This window comes from Pelodiscus sinensis, chromosome 1, assembly GCF_049634645.1.
Source record: "Pelodiscus sinensis isolate JC-2024 chromosome 1, ASM4963464v1, whole genome shotgun sequence".
Classification (NCBI taxonomy): Eukaryota; Metazoa; Chordata; order Testudines; family Trionychidae; genus Pelodiscus; species Pelodiscus sinensis.
The window spans coordinates 163,626,969-163,645,163 of NC_134711.1; the positions used below are offsets into that span (position 1 = coordinate 163,626,969).

The window sequence follows — 18,195 nt, forward strand, 5'->3', positions numbered from 1 at the left end:
TCTGGTACATCCAGTGCCCTGATGATGGGCGTGCTAGAAGTATTTAGCTAGATCACATGCTTCTCTCCATTCACTTCAGCCTGAATTTGTTGTTCATGAAGGCATAAGAGCGTTTATAACAGCCTGCACTTGAAAAGAAACAGCTATTGTTCCAACTAAACCAAACACTAGCTGTTATTGTAAGCAAGCAAGATGTAAAAGCTAGAGTTGCTGAAAGTTAAATTGCATTATGTATCACTTTGAAAGTGTTTTACTGGAAATACCTGCCTATATTGAAACCTGCACTTTGCAGTTTTTCCCAGGTTTCCAGGAAATTTTTCTTTAATCCCTTGTTAAAGGACATCTCCTTGGGTGGTCACTAAGGGCTCCTACTTGCACATTTTAAATTCAAGATTTAAATTGAATCTTGCAGATTTTTCCAGTAACTACTAGAGTTTTATCTACGCTAATAATGTAACTCCCTCCCCTTTCTCTAATGGATGGAAGTTTAGTTCTGACATGAACACAAGTAACCTTACAGAGCATACTTTATGTAGCTTATTGCTGCCCTGTCCACAGCTGCTGCTTCTGAATAGAAATTCATCACATTATTAAACTATGGTAAGTCTGTGGTCTCTTGGCTCCATATTGAAGCTGTTTCACTCATTTTACTTAGAAACATGAAAGAGTCTCTCTGAAGATGACAATTTAACGTGTGAATTTTCTGCCACACCTAGAGGTTGATTTAACAAAAAGATTTGATGCTGGTAAAAAAGTTGTTGACTGACAAAGACGGTGACAGAAGTTCTCTGATTATACCCCCAAACAGATACAACATGGCTGCGTCTAGACTGGCAGCTGCTTTTTTGGAAAAACTTGCCAGCTGTCTGGCCGCTTGAATTTCCGCAAGAACACTGACGATCTCATGTAAGATTGTCAGTGTTCTTGCGGAAATACTATGCTGCTCTCATTCAGGCAAAAGCCCTTTTGCACAAATGCTTTTGCGCAAGAGGGCCAGTGTAGACAACGCAGTATTGTTTTGCGCAAAAAAGCCCCGATGGCAAAAATGGCGATCAGGGCTTTCTTGCTCAAAACCGCGTCTAGATTGGCATGGATGCTTTTCCGCAGAAAGTGCTTTTGCGGAAAAGCTTCCATGCCAATCTAGATGCTCTTTTCCGCAAATGCTTTTAATGGAAAAACTTTTCCGTTAAAAGCATTTGCGGAAAATCATGCCAGTCTAGACGAAGCCCGTGGGTAATGGCAGTCATATTGCAAGCTAAGAATCTTATTTTCATCTATACATCTCTTAGTAAAGCTCCTTCTCCCATTACATGATGCCTACAAATTACTTGACGGAAGTATCCTATTGACCACTGCTTAACAGACCAATCCCAACTGCCTCGCTATTCTGTTTTTCCCTGTCTTTTTTGCTTTAGTCACATGTTGTCTCATCTTATATGTAGATTGTATTACAGTAGCAATGAGAAAACCTGATAAGAGTTCATTTGTGCTTGGCACTGATTTAGAGTAATGGCCCCTGTCCTGGATAGGTTACAATTAATAAAAGAGGATTCTTCTCTTAAAAATATTAGCCACCAATTTATGATTAAGCTTTCAAATAGTTATTCATAAGCATACCATTGCTCCCTACCTCCAGCAGGTGTGATGGATGTTAGAGGAGCCCTTTAGGGCTGAAATGAAGGAAGACTCCAACCCACTCCATGAAAGTTTAGCATCAGCTTTTACTTCTTTCCTAGCCCACAATGACTTGCCTTCTAGAAACATTTTTCTCCTCACGTCAAAGGAGAATGAAGTGAAAAGGAGTTAGCTGCAAGCTACAATCTTTTCTCAGGGATGATATACAGTAGGTTTATATGCATGCTCCAAGGACACAGGCTTTTGGAGTGTTATTCCCATATTTAAAACCCATTTGGAAAGAGAAATACTCTAGAGACTATGTCTACACTGCAGGCTTCTTGTGCAAGAACTATTTTGCACAAGAGTTCTTGCGCAAAAGGTCTTGTGCAAAAGCACATCTACACTGCCATGTGCTTTTCTGCAAGAGCATCCATGGCGGTGTGGATGCTCTCTTGCACAAGAAAGTTCTGAAGGCCATTTTAGCCAGAGGGGTTTCTTGCGCAAGAAACCCCTGTTGCCCGTCCACACTGCCTTCTTGCGCAAGAGCTCTTACGCAACAGGGCTTATTCCTCATGGGGAGAGGAATAACTCTTGCGCAAGAAGCCCTCTCTTCTGACGCTTTACTGCAAATTTACTTGAGTAAGAACACACGTGCAGTGTAGATGTAGCCAAGGTTTATAATCCATCAGTAGTATATCGGGTTTTCATTATTCCAGTCACAAAGGCCTGCTTTCCTGCTCCTAGGATATACTGTTTTTTGGGATGTCCCATTGAGACTAACAACCATCATAGTCCACAGTCAGTTTTGCACCTCCCAGTGTCTTGGCAGGTCGTATGCCCCTTCACATGGGGATTAGTCTAGGGGGCTTCTACTTTTGCATCCCATTCTATCATCTCACTCAGACGTTAAGAAGGAAGAGCTAATATTGGTACTTGGTTACAAAAGAGGGAGCAGGTGCTGCTACTGGGTGGACTAGCAGGTGCTGCCAATTTTTTTCTGCTCTGCTGAGGCTAAGTAAGAAGCTAACAAACAGGTGATTACTCTTCTCCTGTCCCCTCAGTGACTATTCGCTCTGCTCAGAGATGCCAAAGAGCAGCAGAAGGGGGGCCCAGAAAGAAGAAAAAGTGAGAATGGACATTGAGTGAACTGGGCCAGCCAAGAAAGGTTAGTGTGATATTTACTGCTCAGCCTCTGTTGCTGCAGGGAGTAAAAGCTGCTTTATTGTTGAGCCCTGTTGTGACAACATGAGTCCCCAGGGATCAAGGATGTCCCTCCTCTTTTGATTGCCCTTGCTGGAAGCAGCACTAGTTTCCTTCTATCCTTTGTTTAATAGGAAATCTCCACCCTCCTGTTCTATTCACATTAATTCCTTTCCCTTCAACTCCTGTGGGAATAAATTGCAAATCAGCATGACAGAGGGGTTTGGAACATGTGCAGTTATAGGGAGAAAGTTAATATACTAAATTTTGCTTCTTGGAGCTAGGAAGCTTAACTGATTGGCTGTGTGAATGAAAACAGGTTTTCTTGAATCAGTAAATGGGAGTAGTGGGAGCTCAGTATCAGGTCACCTGTACAGAGATATTTGGAAACACCCAGTTGGATATATTTTGTGATACAGTATTTTCTGCATCATTGTGTATATCTACATACTGGGGAACAATTTCTCAACAAACATCCCAAACTAACTTCAGTGGCATTGGACAGGCTGTAAAGTTAATGAAGAATTCAGCCTTGCTGTGCCTGTCTCATGCCTTCCTCACCATGAATTCTGGAGTTTGTTATTACAGAGGAACAGTTGAGCAATTTAGCACAGGTGGTAATAGAGCAGCTGTGGTAGAAAGTAGCAGGTGCTCAGAACTACTCAAAATCAGACCATTTGTTTGCATTTTTTAATTAAAACACTGTTAGGTCTCTAATTATGACCATTATATGAGAATTCAACCAGCTATTTAGAAAAGCCACTGATTATTTTCCTTAATGAGATGTATGTAGCTTCAAGCAATATCCAATGAGCTGCACTGTCAACATTGTGTATGTAGGGGTATATGGGATAAGTGCTAAGTTTTAACAAGGAAGTCTTGCAGTAAGAAAATCAATGTAAGCTTTTCCTATACATTTTTCTATTTATATTCTGTGACTATTCATCCACACCTTCCCCTGCCCACCCCAACCCAAGAGGTTAAGGATTAAGAGCTAACATGTCCCATTGCAGATATAAGGAAAGGTGTGTGAAGCCACTTGGGACTAACACCTTTTTGGAGAAGGGGAAATAGGAAGCAGAGCTCAAAAAGCTACAACTCTACACAAGAAGAGAGGAAGAAATATGCTCAGTTGAATATCTGTGTCTGGAAATGGAAAGAGGGAAAGATTGAAGTGAGGGAAAGAAGTAGCACTTAAGGAGGGGAAGTGAAGAGAATAAATGATGGGGGAAGGCAGAGAAGGAAAGAGGAACCAGATAGAAAACCATGCAGGAAAAAGTTCCATGATCTAGGTCAGAAAAAACATGGACTACGTCTACACTGGCATGATTTTCCGGAAATGCTTTTAACGGAAAAGTTTTCCGTTAAGAGCATTTTCGGAAAAGCGCGTCTAGATTGGCAGGATGCTTTTCCACAAAAGCACTTTTTGTGGAAAAGCATCCGTGGCCAATCTAGACGCGCTTTTCCGCAAAAAAGCCCTGATCGACATTTTCGCAATCGGGGTTTTTTTGCGGACAACAAATCTCTGCTGTCTACACTGGCCCTTTTGCGCAAAAGTTTTTCGGAAAAAGACTTTTGCCTGACCGGGAGCAGCATAGTATTTCCGCAAAAACACTGACAATCTTACATGAGATTGTTAGTGCTTTTGCGGAAATTCCAGTGGCCAGTGTAGACAGCTGGCAAGTTTTTCCGGAAAAGCGGCTGATTTTCCGGAAAAACTGGCCAGTCTAGACACAGCCATGTAGTATGAGGCCAGGAAAAAAGAAACTAAGATGGAGTAGGTTATCTTTAAAATTATTAAATAAAAAATAGACAAAGTTACAGCAGAACACCTTAAGAAAGGGAATAATGATAGAAATGTAGCCGTGTTAGTCTGGGGTAGTTGAAGCAAAATGCAGGACAATGTAGCACTTTAAAGACTAACAAGATGGTTTATTAGATGATGAGCTTTCGTGGGCCAGACCCACTTCCTCAGATCAAATAGTGGAAGAAAGTAGTCACAACCATATATACCAAAGGATACAATTAAAAAAAATGAACAAATATGAAAAGGACAAATCACATTGCAGAACAGGAGGGGGATGCGGGGGGGGGGGGGGGAAGAAGGAAGGTAAGTGTCTGTGAGTTGATGATATTAGAGGTAGGGAGAGTGGGATGTTTGTGAGTTAATGGTTAACTCACAAACATCCCACTCTCCCTACCTCTAATATCATCAACTCACAGACACTTACCTTCCTTCCTCCCCCCCCCCCCCCCCCCCCCGCATCCCCCTCCTGTTCTGCAATGTGATTTGTCCTTTTCATATTTGTTCATTTTTTTTAATTGTATCCTTTGGTATATATGGTTGTGACTACTTTCTTCCACTATTTGATCTGAGGAAGTGGGTCTGGCCCACGAAAGCTCATCATCTAATAAACCATCTTGTTAGTCTTTAAAGTGCTACATTGTCCTGCATTTTGCTTCAAAGGGAATAAGGCTTTTTAAGATGTGTGCCATTTTTAAAATTTGTGACTTACAAAGGGCCAGATTCTGTCACCCTCGTGTTGAGTACTTTATACCACAATAAGCCATTGGGCTTTGTTACTAACCTCAACATTCAGCATTCTTTTAGAAATCTTCCTATTGCACATACACTAATATCCCAACAAAAGCAAATAGAATTCATATTCCTTCACCCTTCCTGCAATAATGAGGTGGGACTTCTCTTAAACCTTCAAGGGATATTGTCTAAAACACTACACTTCTTTATACAAACAGGCAGTGTGCAGGGGAAATATTTCAGAAAGAAGCAGCCATTTAAACAGTAATTAAGTACAAATATTCTAACAAAGAATGCCATTTGTCAGGCAATTAGGGTTCTTCAGATGATTGACTTTTATATATCTCCTGTCATGAGGGCCTGACTCACAAAGATACTTTGGTATCTAGGTTTTCAGTTTAGGTGTATAAGTCCCACTTTTAGGCTCTATTCTGTCCTCAAAGCTCCTGCCAAACTCTATAGGTGGCTAAATTCACTCTGCACCTAAGTATTTAGAGCAAGAGTTTCCTAGGAACCTAAGTTTCTATCTCTGGATGTGGCCACTCTAAATGTCTAGTCTGACATCTGCCTGTTGCCTAATCCCAGAGCCATCCGCAAAGCAGGGGAAGACAGGCAGGCAGGCAAACACCGACACTACACATGGGGGACAAATCTGGTAGGTGTGTTTAGAAGTCACATACTGGATCAGGTTCCATACAGAATCTGGCTGGAGGAGATGGGGAGTGGTGCCCATGTCATGTGGTTTGATTTATTTTAGATCCAGGGGAAACCAGGACACTCCAGGAAAACTTCACCACTCTCTTATTTATTGCCAGCTTTAAGCAGTTAACATAGTTGTTTGTTTTACAAGCCTTAAAAAAACTACTATACAATTTAAACCTTAAATACTATAAATTCTAAAGCAATAAATACAGCACAAAGCAATGCAAAAGCAATAATTAGATCATCTACTATAATACAATAATAAAGTCTAGTTCACTTACATTTCACCCATATGCTACCTACAGTACCAGGGAGGAAGTCGTGGTTCCTTTTCTTCCCAATTATTGGAACACCATGCACTTGGCCTCCAGTGTGAAGGGCCTATTTACTTCTAGTTACATTGAGCAGGACCTGTGAGTCAATCCTGCTTATTCCCTCCCATTAATTCTTATTAAGCCCACTTTATAGCAAATTGAGACTTGGGTCGTTCTAATAATATTTACCAATTGATTACGTATTATGTAGGATATGTAAAATGCCCAGTGCCCCTATTTGAAGTACAACACTCAGGATGTTGCTGCTACATGCATAGTTGACAGTTGTATGGCCGCATCTGTAATTTTTGCTTATCAGAAACAGAAATACCAGTTGATTGACGTGTGTTCTTGACGTGGTCTCGCATACCATGCTTAATTTGCATTGTTATTCAAAACATTCCTTCTTCTCACAGTTTCTCCCTTGGCCTTACCTGCGTGCTTATGTGAACCTGACTCGAAACAGGCCTGGATTTTGCTTTATAGAGATTCACACTACAGAAAAGGCAGACATCACCATTGATTGCCAAGGCAGGGTAGTCCAACTTCTAGTCCACTGGTTAGCACTCTCACCTGAGCTGTCAGTGATCCAGGCTCAGGTCATCCCACCTTCACCCTGCTGGAGTGGGGGGAAGAGAGATCCCTGTTCAAATATAACCTTTCAAGGGAGTGCTGTATCTCTGCCCTCTTGTGCATGTGCACTATGGTGAAGGATTTAGATACATATTTTGTCTGCAGGAACCCTGCCTCATTCAGTGCACCGCTCTAGTGGTACCACTTATGCTAAATGCATTTTATTTCCTTTTAAAGTGGCTGAACCATTTTCGTTCACGTTCCAAAAATCTTTGTTTCCAGATGGACAACAAGTGCGCCAAACTTCTTCTAAATCCTGCATTCTTTACTGGCCAAGATTCCTACTGAAATTCTGTGGTCATTTTTGCCCAGGTAAGACTTATAAGATCTTACCCAGAGCTCAGTAGCTGTGGGCTCCCATTGATTGGAACTGGAATTGTCATTAGTCAACACTTTTGCAAGTCCTGCTTTACCTATGCTGAGGTCCAGAAATCTTTAAATGATTTGTTAGGGTATGTCTACCCTGTAAAAATCACCCAAGACATTGAGTCTCAGAGCCCCGGTCCACGGATTCAGACTCAGGCCAAGAGTGGTCTAGTTCCAAGAGTGCTGTGACTCAAAGCAGATTTTTAAAGTTACTGTATTTACTAGTGAGGTAGCATGAACCACCAGTCTCTGGTCTAGCCAAAATCTTAAAAGGGCGGCTGCCTATAGTGTCTGTCTTCCCCCTTCCAGGTCAGCAGTATTGGTGAAGCTATAGGCAGTTTGGCTTGTACCTGGTAAAACTATCCATGTACTTCTTCCCCTGACACACACCATTGTTCCCAGACCTTCTCACTTATTAATAGTCACTTCAGCTAACTACCTCGCCCCATCAGAGTGCTTCCTCCAGCATTAGACATTCTCCTCCCTCTAGACATCCCTTTTAGGTGTGCTTTTCCTATCAAATTCCTACCCTGTGTAAGCACGTTCCCCCTTTATAAGAAAGAAACCCTAAATAAATCACCACGCATTTACCATACCATTTTAAAACTATTTTCATGTCCCCAAATTATATCCCTGCCCCCCATGTTCACATCACTATGTCCAAGAACAGTTTGAGGACTTTTGGGAGGGTTACTAAAATGATCCTTTGAGAGATACTCTGCCTCCCTCAAACTTGACTCATTTTATATGAAGGTGTTTGGAGGATGTTTAGGTCAGGCCAGTTGTCTTTTGCAGAAGTGAAGTGGAGCTGCATTAAACCTCAGCCATCTATTTGTTTTTATTGTGCGATTAAAGCTATAATTGAAAGGAGGACACAAATGAACTCTTAAAAGAAAAGCCAGTTATGCTTTAGCAAGTCTGGTGTCCACAGTCACAAGACTTTCAAGCTCTGACACACACTCTGCATCCCAGGGTGGGAATAGGTGACCTGGAAATATGTGGAATCATGAATGGTGATTCCATGAAAACATCTGAAAACAAAAGGACTGTAAGGACAGAGGTGGAGGAAAACTTCTGGATACAGGTTAGAAAGGGCACCTCTGGCCTGAGAAGGGCTTTAACTGAAATAAGCTCTACAGTGAGAAATTGTGATTTGGGACAACTTCTCTTCTTAGTATATTAGTCTTAGCTGGTGTATTTTGTTTTATTTGCTTAGTAATCTGATCTGTCTACTATTACTTGCAACTACGTAAGTCCTGCTTTTTGTACTTAATGGAATCACTTTTGTTTATTAGCAAACCCAGTCTAAATAATGATAACTGGGGAGGGGAAACGGCTGTGCATAATTTGTTTGTTTTTATTGTGAAAGGCGGTGAACAACTTTCGTGCTTACTCTGTATAGAACTTCATGCAGAGTTTTATCTATGAGTTGATCTCAATATTTGTGTTGCTGTGCTTTGGACTACAACTAGAACTCTGCCATTGCTGGAGGAAACTGGAGGGTCTGACTCAACAGAACTGGATGGTGGGGCAGGTAGTCAGACTCAGTGGTATTTTTAGCACATCAGATGACAGTCTCAAGGGAATCTGTGACAGAACCCATCATGGGAGGATTTTAAGAGAAAGATTTGATCATGGGAAGACAAGCAGCTCTCACTGTTGATCAAAATCTTCAACAATCAACAATGTAGCTACCTATTGTGATCTTATCAGAATATTTTGCAGTTGAAATATATGAACAATGAATGGGTGTTTTAAAATCATGATATAAACCAGCTCATAAGGCTTTGTTGTGATACCGAGAAATATTATGTGACCTTGCTCTGTTATAACAAAATTCCCATAAAGAGAGGGCATGAGAGCTCATAACAAACACATCTTTTTTTTTTTATAGGAGATAGAATTAAGTACTCTTGTTCTTCTGGCATTATGAAGGCTTTAGTTTCTACAATCCTAAGTAATGATTTGTGAATAAAAGCTGCTATATTCAGGACTTATCCTGGCCCACAATATGTTCAGCCTCCAGAACCTTAAAACTCTGGATTTTTCAGAATCTCTCCATTGTGTTACCTACAACTGTGCCATTTCTGTGCAGCTCCTAAATCATCTGGATACCTTTTGTGCTATTAGGCGGCTAATTTACTCCTAGGAGAGCACCAGCATAGCTGCTTGACTAAGGAACTGGAAATAGACATCTTATAGTTATTCTCTGGGCCTGGATTTCTTTAGTGAGGATGAGTCACTGTCCTCAAGGTGCTGGCTGAGTTAAAAAACAGCAAAACAACAGCTTTCCTCATGTAAAGTAGTTTTTGTTACAGAATTAAAACAGACCCGGAGAAACAAAACTCTAATATCTTTTCTTCTTTAAGGAGACAAGGTGATATAGCCCAAGCAAATTTGAACAATGAGAAGACAAATATTGTAAACTAGACTAGTATTTTAGTTAATGCTTTCATACATCTCATACGTCATTAGTGTACAAAGTCTTCATTTAGCCCTCATCATTACTACTCAATGAAAAGAGTGACTTTTAATGGCTCTGTTCATATAATGTTTGAAATGCCACAGCAATGTTTCAAAAAGGCATTGCCCCGGAAACACCTGCGACTCACGCACGATAAAAAAATTAATGCGCTAATTCTGCCTTGTGTTAATTGCAGACATTAACACACATTAATTGACAGTCCTACAATAAATACAGTCCCACTGATAAATTGTGATTCCAGTAGAGGAGTAGTGTGGGTAACTGAAGGGAGAATTTGACTTTGTCTTGTAAGTTTTTAAAATGTTAATTTTTTCAAATATTTTTTGTTTTTCCTTAATTGCAGACATTTTCCTCATGATATTGTAATAATACTTGTAATGGAATCATACAACTGCAAATCTTCCCTTCTAGACAAAATGTAACACAGAGCTAAAGGAGATAGATGCATGAATCAGCTAAGCATTAAACTATAACAATATTTCTCCCTAGTCCTACTGTCTGTTCTCAGATGTATGTGTTCTCTGGGTAGTGTCAATTACTGAGGGTTGAAAGAATGTGAAGGCTAAATCATTTTGTGTAGATGCATTACTAGACAATTTCAAGGTTCATCTCTTAGACCAGAGGTTGGTAACCTTTTCAAACAAAGGAGCCAAACTACATCAAAATTCAGAACAAGTGATGAACAAAGAGTCATAAAAGAATGCCTATTTGCATGACTGAAGATATACAACTTAATATTTTTGTCAATTGACAAAATGATTAATAGTAGCACAAATGAAACCTTGTACTCACAGACTTTATTTAATGGGACTTCTGCTGCTTCATCTTTTTGCACATTTCTTTGAGGTTTACATCATTACTGGTCAAATCCAGCTTCATGCACACGTTCAGGCTGTCTTCTGCCACTCTTATGGTGGGGGGCTGGTGATGCGGGTGTGCAGGAATCTGGGTGGGGGTGTATGAGGGGCACAGGGGAGGGGAGTTGGGAGTATGATAGACTTAAGGCACAAGATTGTGGTGAGTGGGGTTACAGGAGTGTAATGGCAGGAGGCTGGCTTGGGGTGCATGAGGGTCTCACATCAGGGGGGTCAGGTGTATGATGCACTTAGGGCTAGAGTGTGTGTGAGGGGGTGCAGGAGTGTTATGATGCTACAGTCTGATGAGGACTGATCCCCAAATGGGGGCTTGTTGGCTAGGCTTCATTTTTAAATAACGTAACATATTATGCCCAACACAAAGGCTACGTCTACACTGGCCCCTTCTCCGGAAGAGGCATGTTAATTTCCAACTTCAGAATAGGGAAATCCGCGGGGGATTTAAATATCCCCTGCGGGATTTAAATAAACATGGCCGCCGCTTTTTTTCCGGCTTGGGGAAAAGCCGTAAAAAAGTGTCTAGACTGGCGCGATCCTCTGGAATAAAGCCCTTTTCCGGAGGATCTCTTATTCCTACTTTGATATTCAAATCCCCTGCGGATTTCCCTATTCTGAAGTTGGAAATTAACATGCCTCTTCCGGAGAAGGGGCCAGTGTAGACGTAGCCAAAAGGTTTTAATATTGCTTTAATTTATGGCAGGGGTGGGGAATATTTTTGGGTCGGGTGCCACTGACCCACAGTAAAATCAGTTGGGGACCACAGAAGTGAGAAACAAAAAAAACCAAACCAAACCAAAACCCCAAACCCTCCAAAAACTCCCAACCCTCACTGATGTGGCTCCCAAATGAAACACCTTACTCCCTCCAGGGGGGCAGGGAGGACTGAGGTTCAACCCTTCTGGGGTTCCAGGGTTAGTGGATTTTGTGCCCCCCAGACTATGTGGAGGGGCCAAAAATGAGGGGTTAAGTGTGTGGGACAGGGCTGCCAATGAGTGGGTTGGAGGTGCAGGATCTGGGCAGAATGTAGGGTACTGGAGGGGGTGAGGTAGAGTGCAGGAGCAGGCTGGGAGTAGGGTGTCTGGCCAGAGGGGAGGTGCAGGAGCAAAGGAGGGGGCAGGAGTAGGATGGGGTTAGGTGTCTGGCCAGAGAGGAGGGTGCAGGAGAGGACTGGGGGTGTGGTGTCTCAATGCGGGTGCAGGCTCTCGGCGTGGGGGGTATGAGTGAGGGGGCTAGAGGAGTGGAGTCTCAGCTTGGGGGTGAGGGTGGCAGAGGCACTTCCTTGCTTTTGTGTCACTGGCATCTCAGGCATGGCCTTCCGCTGCTTCTGTGGGTCAGATTCTGGCCAATTGGAGCAAAGGGGAAAGCCTCCAGGAAACACATCCATGTGCTGCATTTCTCCTAGCCAGGGGAAAGGAAGTGGCAGCATATGGAGCCCTTTCTGGCTCCGCTTCTTCCCTGCCAGCTGGGTCCAGGGGGAGCTTTGGGGCTTTCTCCCTCCAACCCCCGCAGGAAGCCAGCCCTAGCATTTCAATCTTGCAGGGGGCTGCAAGTCTGGATTGCCAGTGCATGCTCCCTGTTGAGGGGGAAGCTAGGGAGAGAGCTGAGCTTGAGCAGCAAAAGAGCCATATCTGTCTCCCTACTGAGCCATAGGTTGCTGACCCTTGCCTTGGACCTGTGAACTGTCATTCTTGAGCCTACTCTCACATTAAGTTATATGTATGGTGAAGAGGACTGTCAGGGCACTGGAACAATTTGTGCAGTGGGGGTTTCTGAGAACCTTTGAACCAAACTGTAAATTCTGTATAATGGAAACACCTTTAAATTAGTGGGTGCTGCAGCACCTCCTCCCCTGCACTCCTAGTTCTCCAGCAGATTTCTTTGCTCCCTCAAGGAGTGTGGTAGGAAAGCTGCAAGGGCAGTCAAGTGCCTCTCCCAAGGGGCATAGGCATGTGGTTTCAGCACCCAAAGCAGCCATCAGAGTGGTAAATCATCAGGGGGAAGGGTCTGGGGCATAGCTTTGGGGGGGGGGGGCATTGCCTCTTCAAACAGAGGTGAGGCATGTGGGGGCAAATGTGGTTGTGTGCTACTGCTCCCCTCCTTTCTATGAGTGCAGTGCTGCCTGGGGGAGAGGGCACTGGTGACTCCTCAGCTGTATGCTACCAGCACTAGGACCCAGGAGGTAACACTCTCCTTCTATGAGTGCTGGGAGCCATCCTGTTTTATGCACAACAGGTAGAGCCTACAGCATGGCAGGATGAGGTGTGGTAGGGAAAGGGAGGATGGGAGGTGGGACAGGGGAAGAAGTAGCGGGGAAGGAAGGGGATGGGACAGGGCAGGGAAGGAGGGGGAAGTGGGGAGGAGCATGGAATGGAGAAGAGCCTAAGGATCAGAGAGGAGGAAGGGGGAGCTAGCCTATGGCATCCCCTCAGCAGAAGCAGCTGCTGCATCTCCTCTATTGAGCATGTGTATCAAATCTCCACCCTGGTGAGCCTCACTCCTCCTGCTCCTGGACCACTCTAATGATCCCCCCACTCCCCATCCAGAGCCTCACCCCTGAACTCCACCCGGCTGCACCTGGATCTCCACCCCACCAATCCCCACAGGGATGCCAACTTTATAATTGCAGATGAACAAACATCCTTGCTCCCCTGTAACCCCTCCCTTCCCTGAGGCCCACTCGCCCCAGTCCACATCCCTGCAGTGCTTGCACTCACTGCCAGTGACAGAAGACATGGGAAGCAGAGTGATCCCAAAGCCTATGCTCACCATCTCCCAGCTGAGTGCTCTGGCCCAGCCCTCTCCATTCCCATGAGTGACACAGGGTTCGGGGGAGCAGAGCGCAGTGGACTGGGAGACGGCAGGGACAGAACATGCTGCTGGGTTGCTCTATTTCCCACAGCTTCCACTGCTGAAGTGATTGCAGTGGCCTGACCCCTATGCCAGGGGATCACACAGTTCGGGGGAGGGAGCAGGGGTGGGCCCTGGGAGAAAGATAGGAGGAAATGGAGCAGGAACAGAGCAGTGTGGGGAGAGGCAGGGGAAGGATCAAGGTAAGAGGAGTTTTTTTTCCCTGGGCCCTGTATCTGCAAGAGACAGACTTGGGAGTGCCCAAGAAAGACTAGACGGGAGTTTTTGTGAGATGTTCTGAGCCATGGTGATGCTGAACACAGAAAATTGCAGGAGTGGAGGGATAGTGACAGGAGGAGCAGAAGGAGAGCACACAGTGTTTCCTAAGCATTATGGAGCAGCAAGTAAATATGCTGGAGGCACTGCAGACAGAGCAGCTGCATGACAGCCCCCTACGGCCGGTGTCCCAAAACTTTTTCCAATACACCCCCATCCCCTCCATCACAATATGGACATCAGCCCATCCACAGGCACCATCTGCTGCATTCCACACCTGCCTGCCCAACCTCCATCCATGAAGACTCCAGCAGGCTGCCAATGCACTCAATGCCTATCTGCATGCAGCTTAGCTCTGATGAACTGCAGCCACCCTTCCACAGCACATCAGACAGCAGGAGTGCATAGTAATTGTGGACATATACAAACCTGTGAAATTCTCAGGGCATACCTCACCTCCTCCCGACCCTCTCACAATGCAGGTGTTTGTTTCATGCTTCATGGGTGTCCTTCGTTTACTGTGTTTTAATAAATGCAATACATGTTTCAAATAAACATTTATTTCATTACATGAAAGCAAAGCTATGGTCACTGTAGTGTTAAGTGCAGTGCATGGACCAATGAGAGTAACCCTCTAGAAATGCAGCCACTGCACTCCCATGCATGGCAACAAGTTTTACTTACTTTCAGCATCAAATTGCTGCCCCTGGTCTTTGGCTGTTCAAACTCAGTTTCCTGATGCTGTGCCTCAGTGTCCCAGCCCTGAGTAACACTTTCACCCCCCCCTTCACAAATATTATGGAGGACACAGCAGGCGGTGATAATCATAAGGATGTGAGCATTGGCCAAATCCTGCTTCCTATATAAACAACTCCAGTGGGCTTTTCAAATAGCTAAAATCACATTCCACAGTCATTCTGCATCTACTCAGCCTGTTATTGAACCTCTCCTTGCTGCTGTCAAGGCTCCCCATGTTTGGTTTCATGAACCATGGCATTAAGAGGTAGACAGGGTCTCCAAGCATCACAATGGGCATTTCCACTTTCCCCACAGTGATCTCTTGGTCCAAGAAGAAAGTCCCCACTTCCTGAACAGACCAGTGTTCCAAAAGATGCGAGCGCCATGCACCTTTCTGAACCAGCTTGCGTTAATGTCTCAGAAATGGCCCCAGTGATCCACAAGTGCCTGCAGAACCATGGAGAATTACCCCTTGCAGTTAATGTACTTGGTGACTAGGAGGTTTGGTGCCAGGATTGAAATATGCATGCCATCCATCTGCCCCCACCCCCGCAGCATGGGAAACCCCTCTGTACAAAGTCATCCCTAATTTTATGCACGTTGTCCAGAGTCTTGATCTTTTGGTGCAGGATGCGATTGACCCTGCAGATTTACATCAACATGAGTCCAATGGTCGACTTTCCCACTCCAAACTGATTGATGAATGAGAGAAAGCTGTCTGGAGTAACCAGCTTCCACAGTGTGGTCGCTACACACTTTTCCACCCTCAGGGCAGAGCACATTCTTGTCCCCCTGCACTGCAACCTGAGGGCAAGTTCAGCACACAGTCCCATAGAAGTGACTCATCTGAAAGTTCTGCAGCCACTGCTCATCACCTCAGGCTTGCATGACTACGTTATCCCACCACACTGTGCTTGTTCCCCGAGCCCAAAAGTGATATTCCACTGTGGTCAATACCTCCGTGAATGCCACAAGAAATCTTGTGTTGAATGAACACTGCTCAGACTTTTCATCATCACTTGGAGCTTCAGGAATAATTCGGCTGCCATTCATGACGTGTTCATGAGACCTATCAGCATTTTCAGCAACAGCTGGGGATCTATTCCCACACACAAAGGAGGAAAAAGTGTGCAGCAGAGAAGTTGTTGAAAGATGGCACCAAATGCAGATGCAAGCACAGAGGTTTCTGGCATGCAAAGCACAGCACCACAGGGCATTGAGGATGTCCCGCACCTCCCTACAAACTTCTGCAGCAGAAAAGGAAGAGGTGTTGCGTGGCATAGTTACCTAGCATGCACCGCTCTGAAGGACACTGCAAGAGCCTCGAGTTTGATCAGGCTAATGTACTGGCAGCTGACAATGTGGGCACCTAATAGCGTATTCACTGCTGCACTCCGTGAGCAGCACTGTAACTGTCAGCGCTTTACATCTGCCAGTGTAGACATGGCCTAAGACACCTTGGCCCTAGAGTGACCTGGACAGAATCCTCTTACCCTGCTCTAAGCCCCTATGCACTTAGATGATGCTGAGTTGAATGTGCCTGGCACAGAGGGGCAGAGCTCCAGAGAGTTTTCTGGGGTACCCCGGTCCTTGTGCTATGTCAGGTGCATCCTCACTGCCAAGTTCCTGTCCTGGCAAAGTGTGATTATTGCAGGGTCACGTCCCACCTCAGTACAGCCAGTGACCTGTGCTTTCCTTTGCCATGCTGGAACCTCCACGTTTATTTGTTGGCAAAATTTTGCAGAATTTTAAAAAATTGTTGTCATAATCTTTATTTAAGTGCAGAATACTCCCTGGAGTAATGACATTAAAGCATAAACTACATATTGGTATAAAATTCTGATGCATTAATGTTTGTATAAAGTTTTATGAAGTCTGAATCAGGAATAAAATGTTGATTTAGGACAGGGTATAATGCTTAATGGCAATACTCAGTTCCCCAATAAAAAGAGATAGTTGACAGAAGTATTTCATTGGGGACTATTAACTTCTGCAGTTATCTCCATGCTCACCTATGGGAAGTATATTTTTTATTGTCTTCTTGCTTTTAAGAAAAAATTATGATTATTTTAAGTGTTTATCACTGAAAAATTTGTTTACATATAGCTGCGAGATTACAATTCTTGCTTTAAATAAGCATTTGTATAACACTAAAAGCTGCTTACTGTCCTTTATAGGCATTTTAATGTGTCAAGAGCCATAACTGCACTTCTTTGAATTATTTTCAAGTTTAATGAAAACACCGCCTCCTACATCTTTTATTTAAGTTTAATTGTGAAAGGCCTGATTTTTTTTTCAGGAGTGTGATGCAACAGATCTCATTGACTTGTTTTTCCTTATGGCGTCTAATAGATAACATTTTTATTATACACTTTTGCAGTACGTGAGTAGCACATAAAATGAGCCATTATACTCAGTAGAAATTGCACAGTCATATTTATTATAACATTACATTTTCTATTCAAAGAAAGTAAAAAGGAAAAACACTCTTACTTTCTCTAGCTCAGTATTAGGACAAAGATTTTTATTCGGAATTTTAACTGATGTTAAGCTTTATTGTGTAGAACCCTTTTATGCCTGGTAGGGGTGTGATCCATATACATGTTTGTTAACACATGTAGCATTAACATTTATATTGCTGAAGTTCAAGACCTCTTTTATCAGTTCAAAATAAGAGTCTTTGAATTTTTTAACAGTAAGATTACTCAGCCATGCACAGAAGAAGCCAGTAGAATGGAGATGTGTGGGTAATTTTCTTGATTTACAGAACAGCATAGGCAAGGGAATTCTATTTAGTGATCATTTTTCAGAGCAGACATTCAGCTATGCGGCTCAAATCTTACCTTTCCTATTAGCGCTGATATGTCTGACCCTCTCATGGGTGTCATCTGCATTATATCATTAACTGGGTCTGGATCCTTGTTACAATGCTGCAGCTTCCCAAAGTTGTTAAAACAAAAGTTGATAGGACTGAACAATATTTTAACCAAGTTTCTGAAATGTGCTACAGCCTTGGGTCCTGATCCTGTAAACAGTGGATTGGGTGCATGACTTTTTGCAGGTTCAAGGTATGAGCAGGGGGGTGTCACAGTGATTCAGGGATTGGTTAAAATATCCACTACTCTCTGGTCTTTGGGAACCTCTTGGAGCTGGTGCCTCAATATTGTTGATTTTGCTCTGTATAGGATTTTCTAGTGACTGGTTTTAAAGATTAGGTAAAAAATTACTACGTTTGTTTTCTTGGCTTTTAAAATGCCTTTCAGCTGCAAGCAAAGAGTGCTGTGGTTTATGAGAGAGGTAATAGCAGTCTCCAACTGGCTATCTTGCACAGTTCTTTAGTGGTTATTAGTTGTTATTGATTTCCAATTAATTCTGATTTAAAGACCCCGGGGGGTTGTAAAAAGCATGTCATGACTCTGTGTGGGCATTGTATCCTTTAAATAAGACACGGCTTGGCATTTAAAAAAGATATGTCTTAAATTCATCTCAAGGGAATCACTTGCTTCAAGACTGAGAGAATAACTGCAACATTTAAGGATGATTAGATGGTAGGCCTGACAGTGTTACATATGGATCAATGTGTACTGGTACATCTGTCCAATA

At 43.4% G+C, this 18,195-nt stretch overlaps 1 long non-coding RNA gene across 1 annotated transcript in view; it reads left to right on the plus strand.

The window, feature by feature from the left end:
* Window positions 1-2,693: 2,693 nt before the first annotated feature.
* Window positions 2,694-18,195, plus strand: part of LOC142826911 (uncharacterized) — a 29,838-nt gene continuing 14,336 nt past the window's right edge. Inside the window, exons 1-2 of the long non-coding RNA XR_012901170.1 lie at window positions 2,694-2,782; window positions 7,228-7,317. This is a non-coding gene — a long non-coding RNA (uncharacterized LOC142826911). The remainder of the gene's footprint in view (window positions 2,783-7,227; window positions 7,318-18,195) is intronic.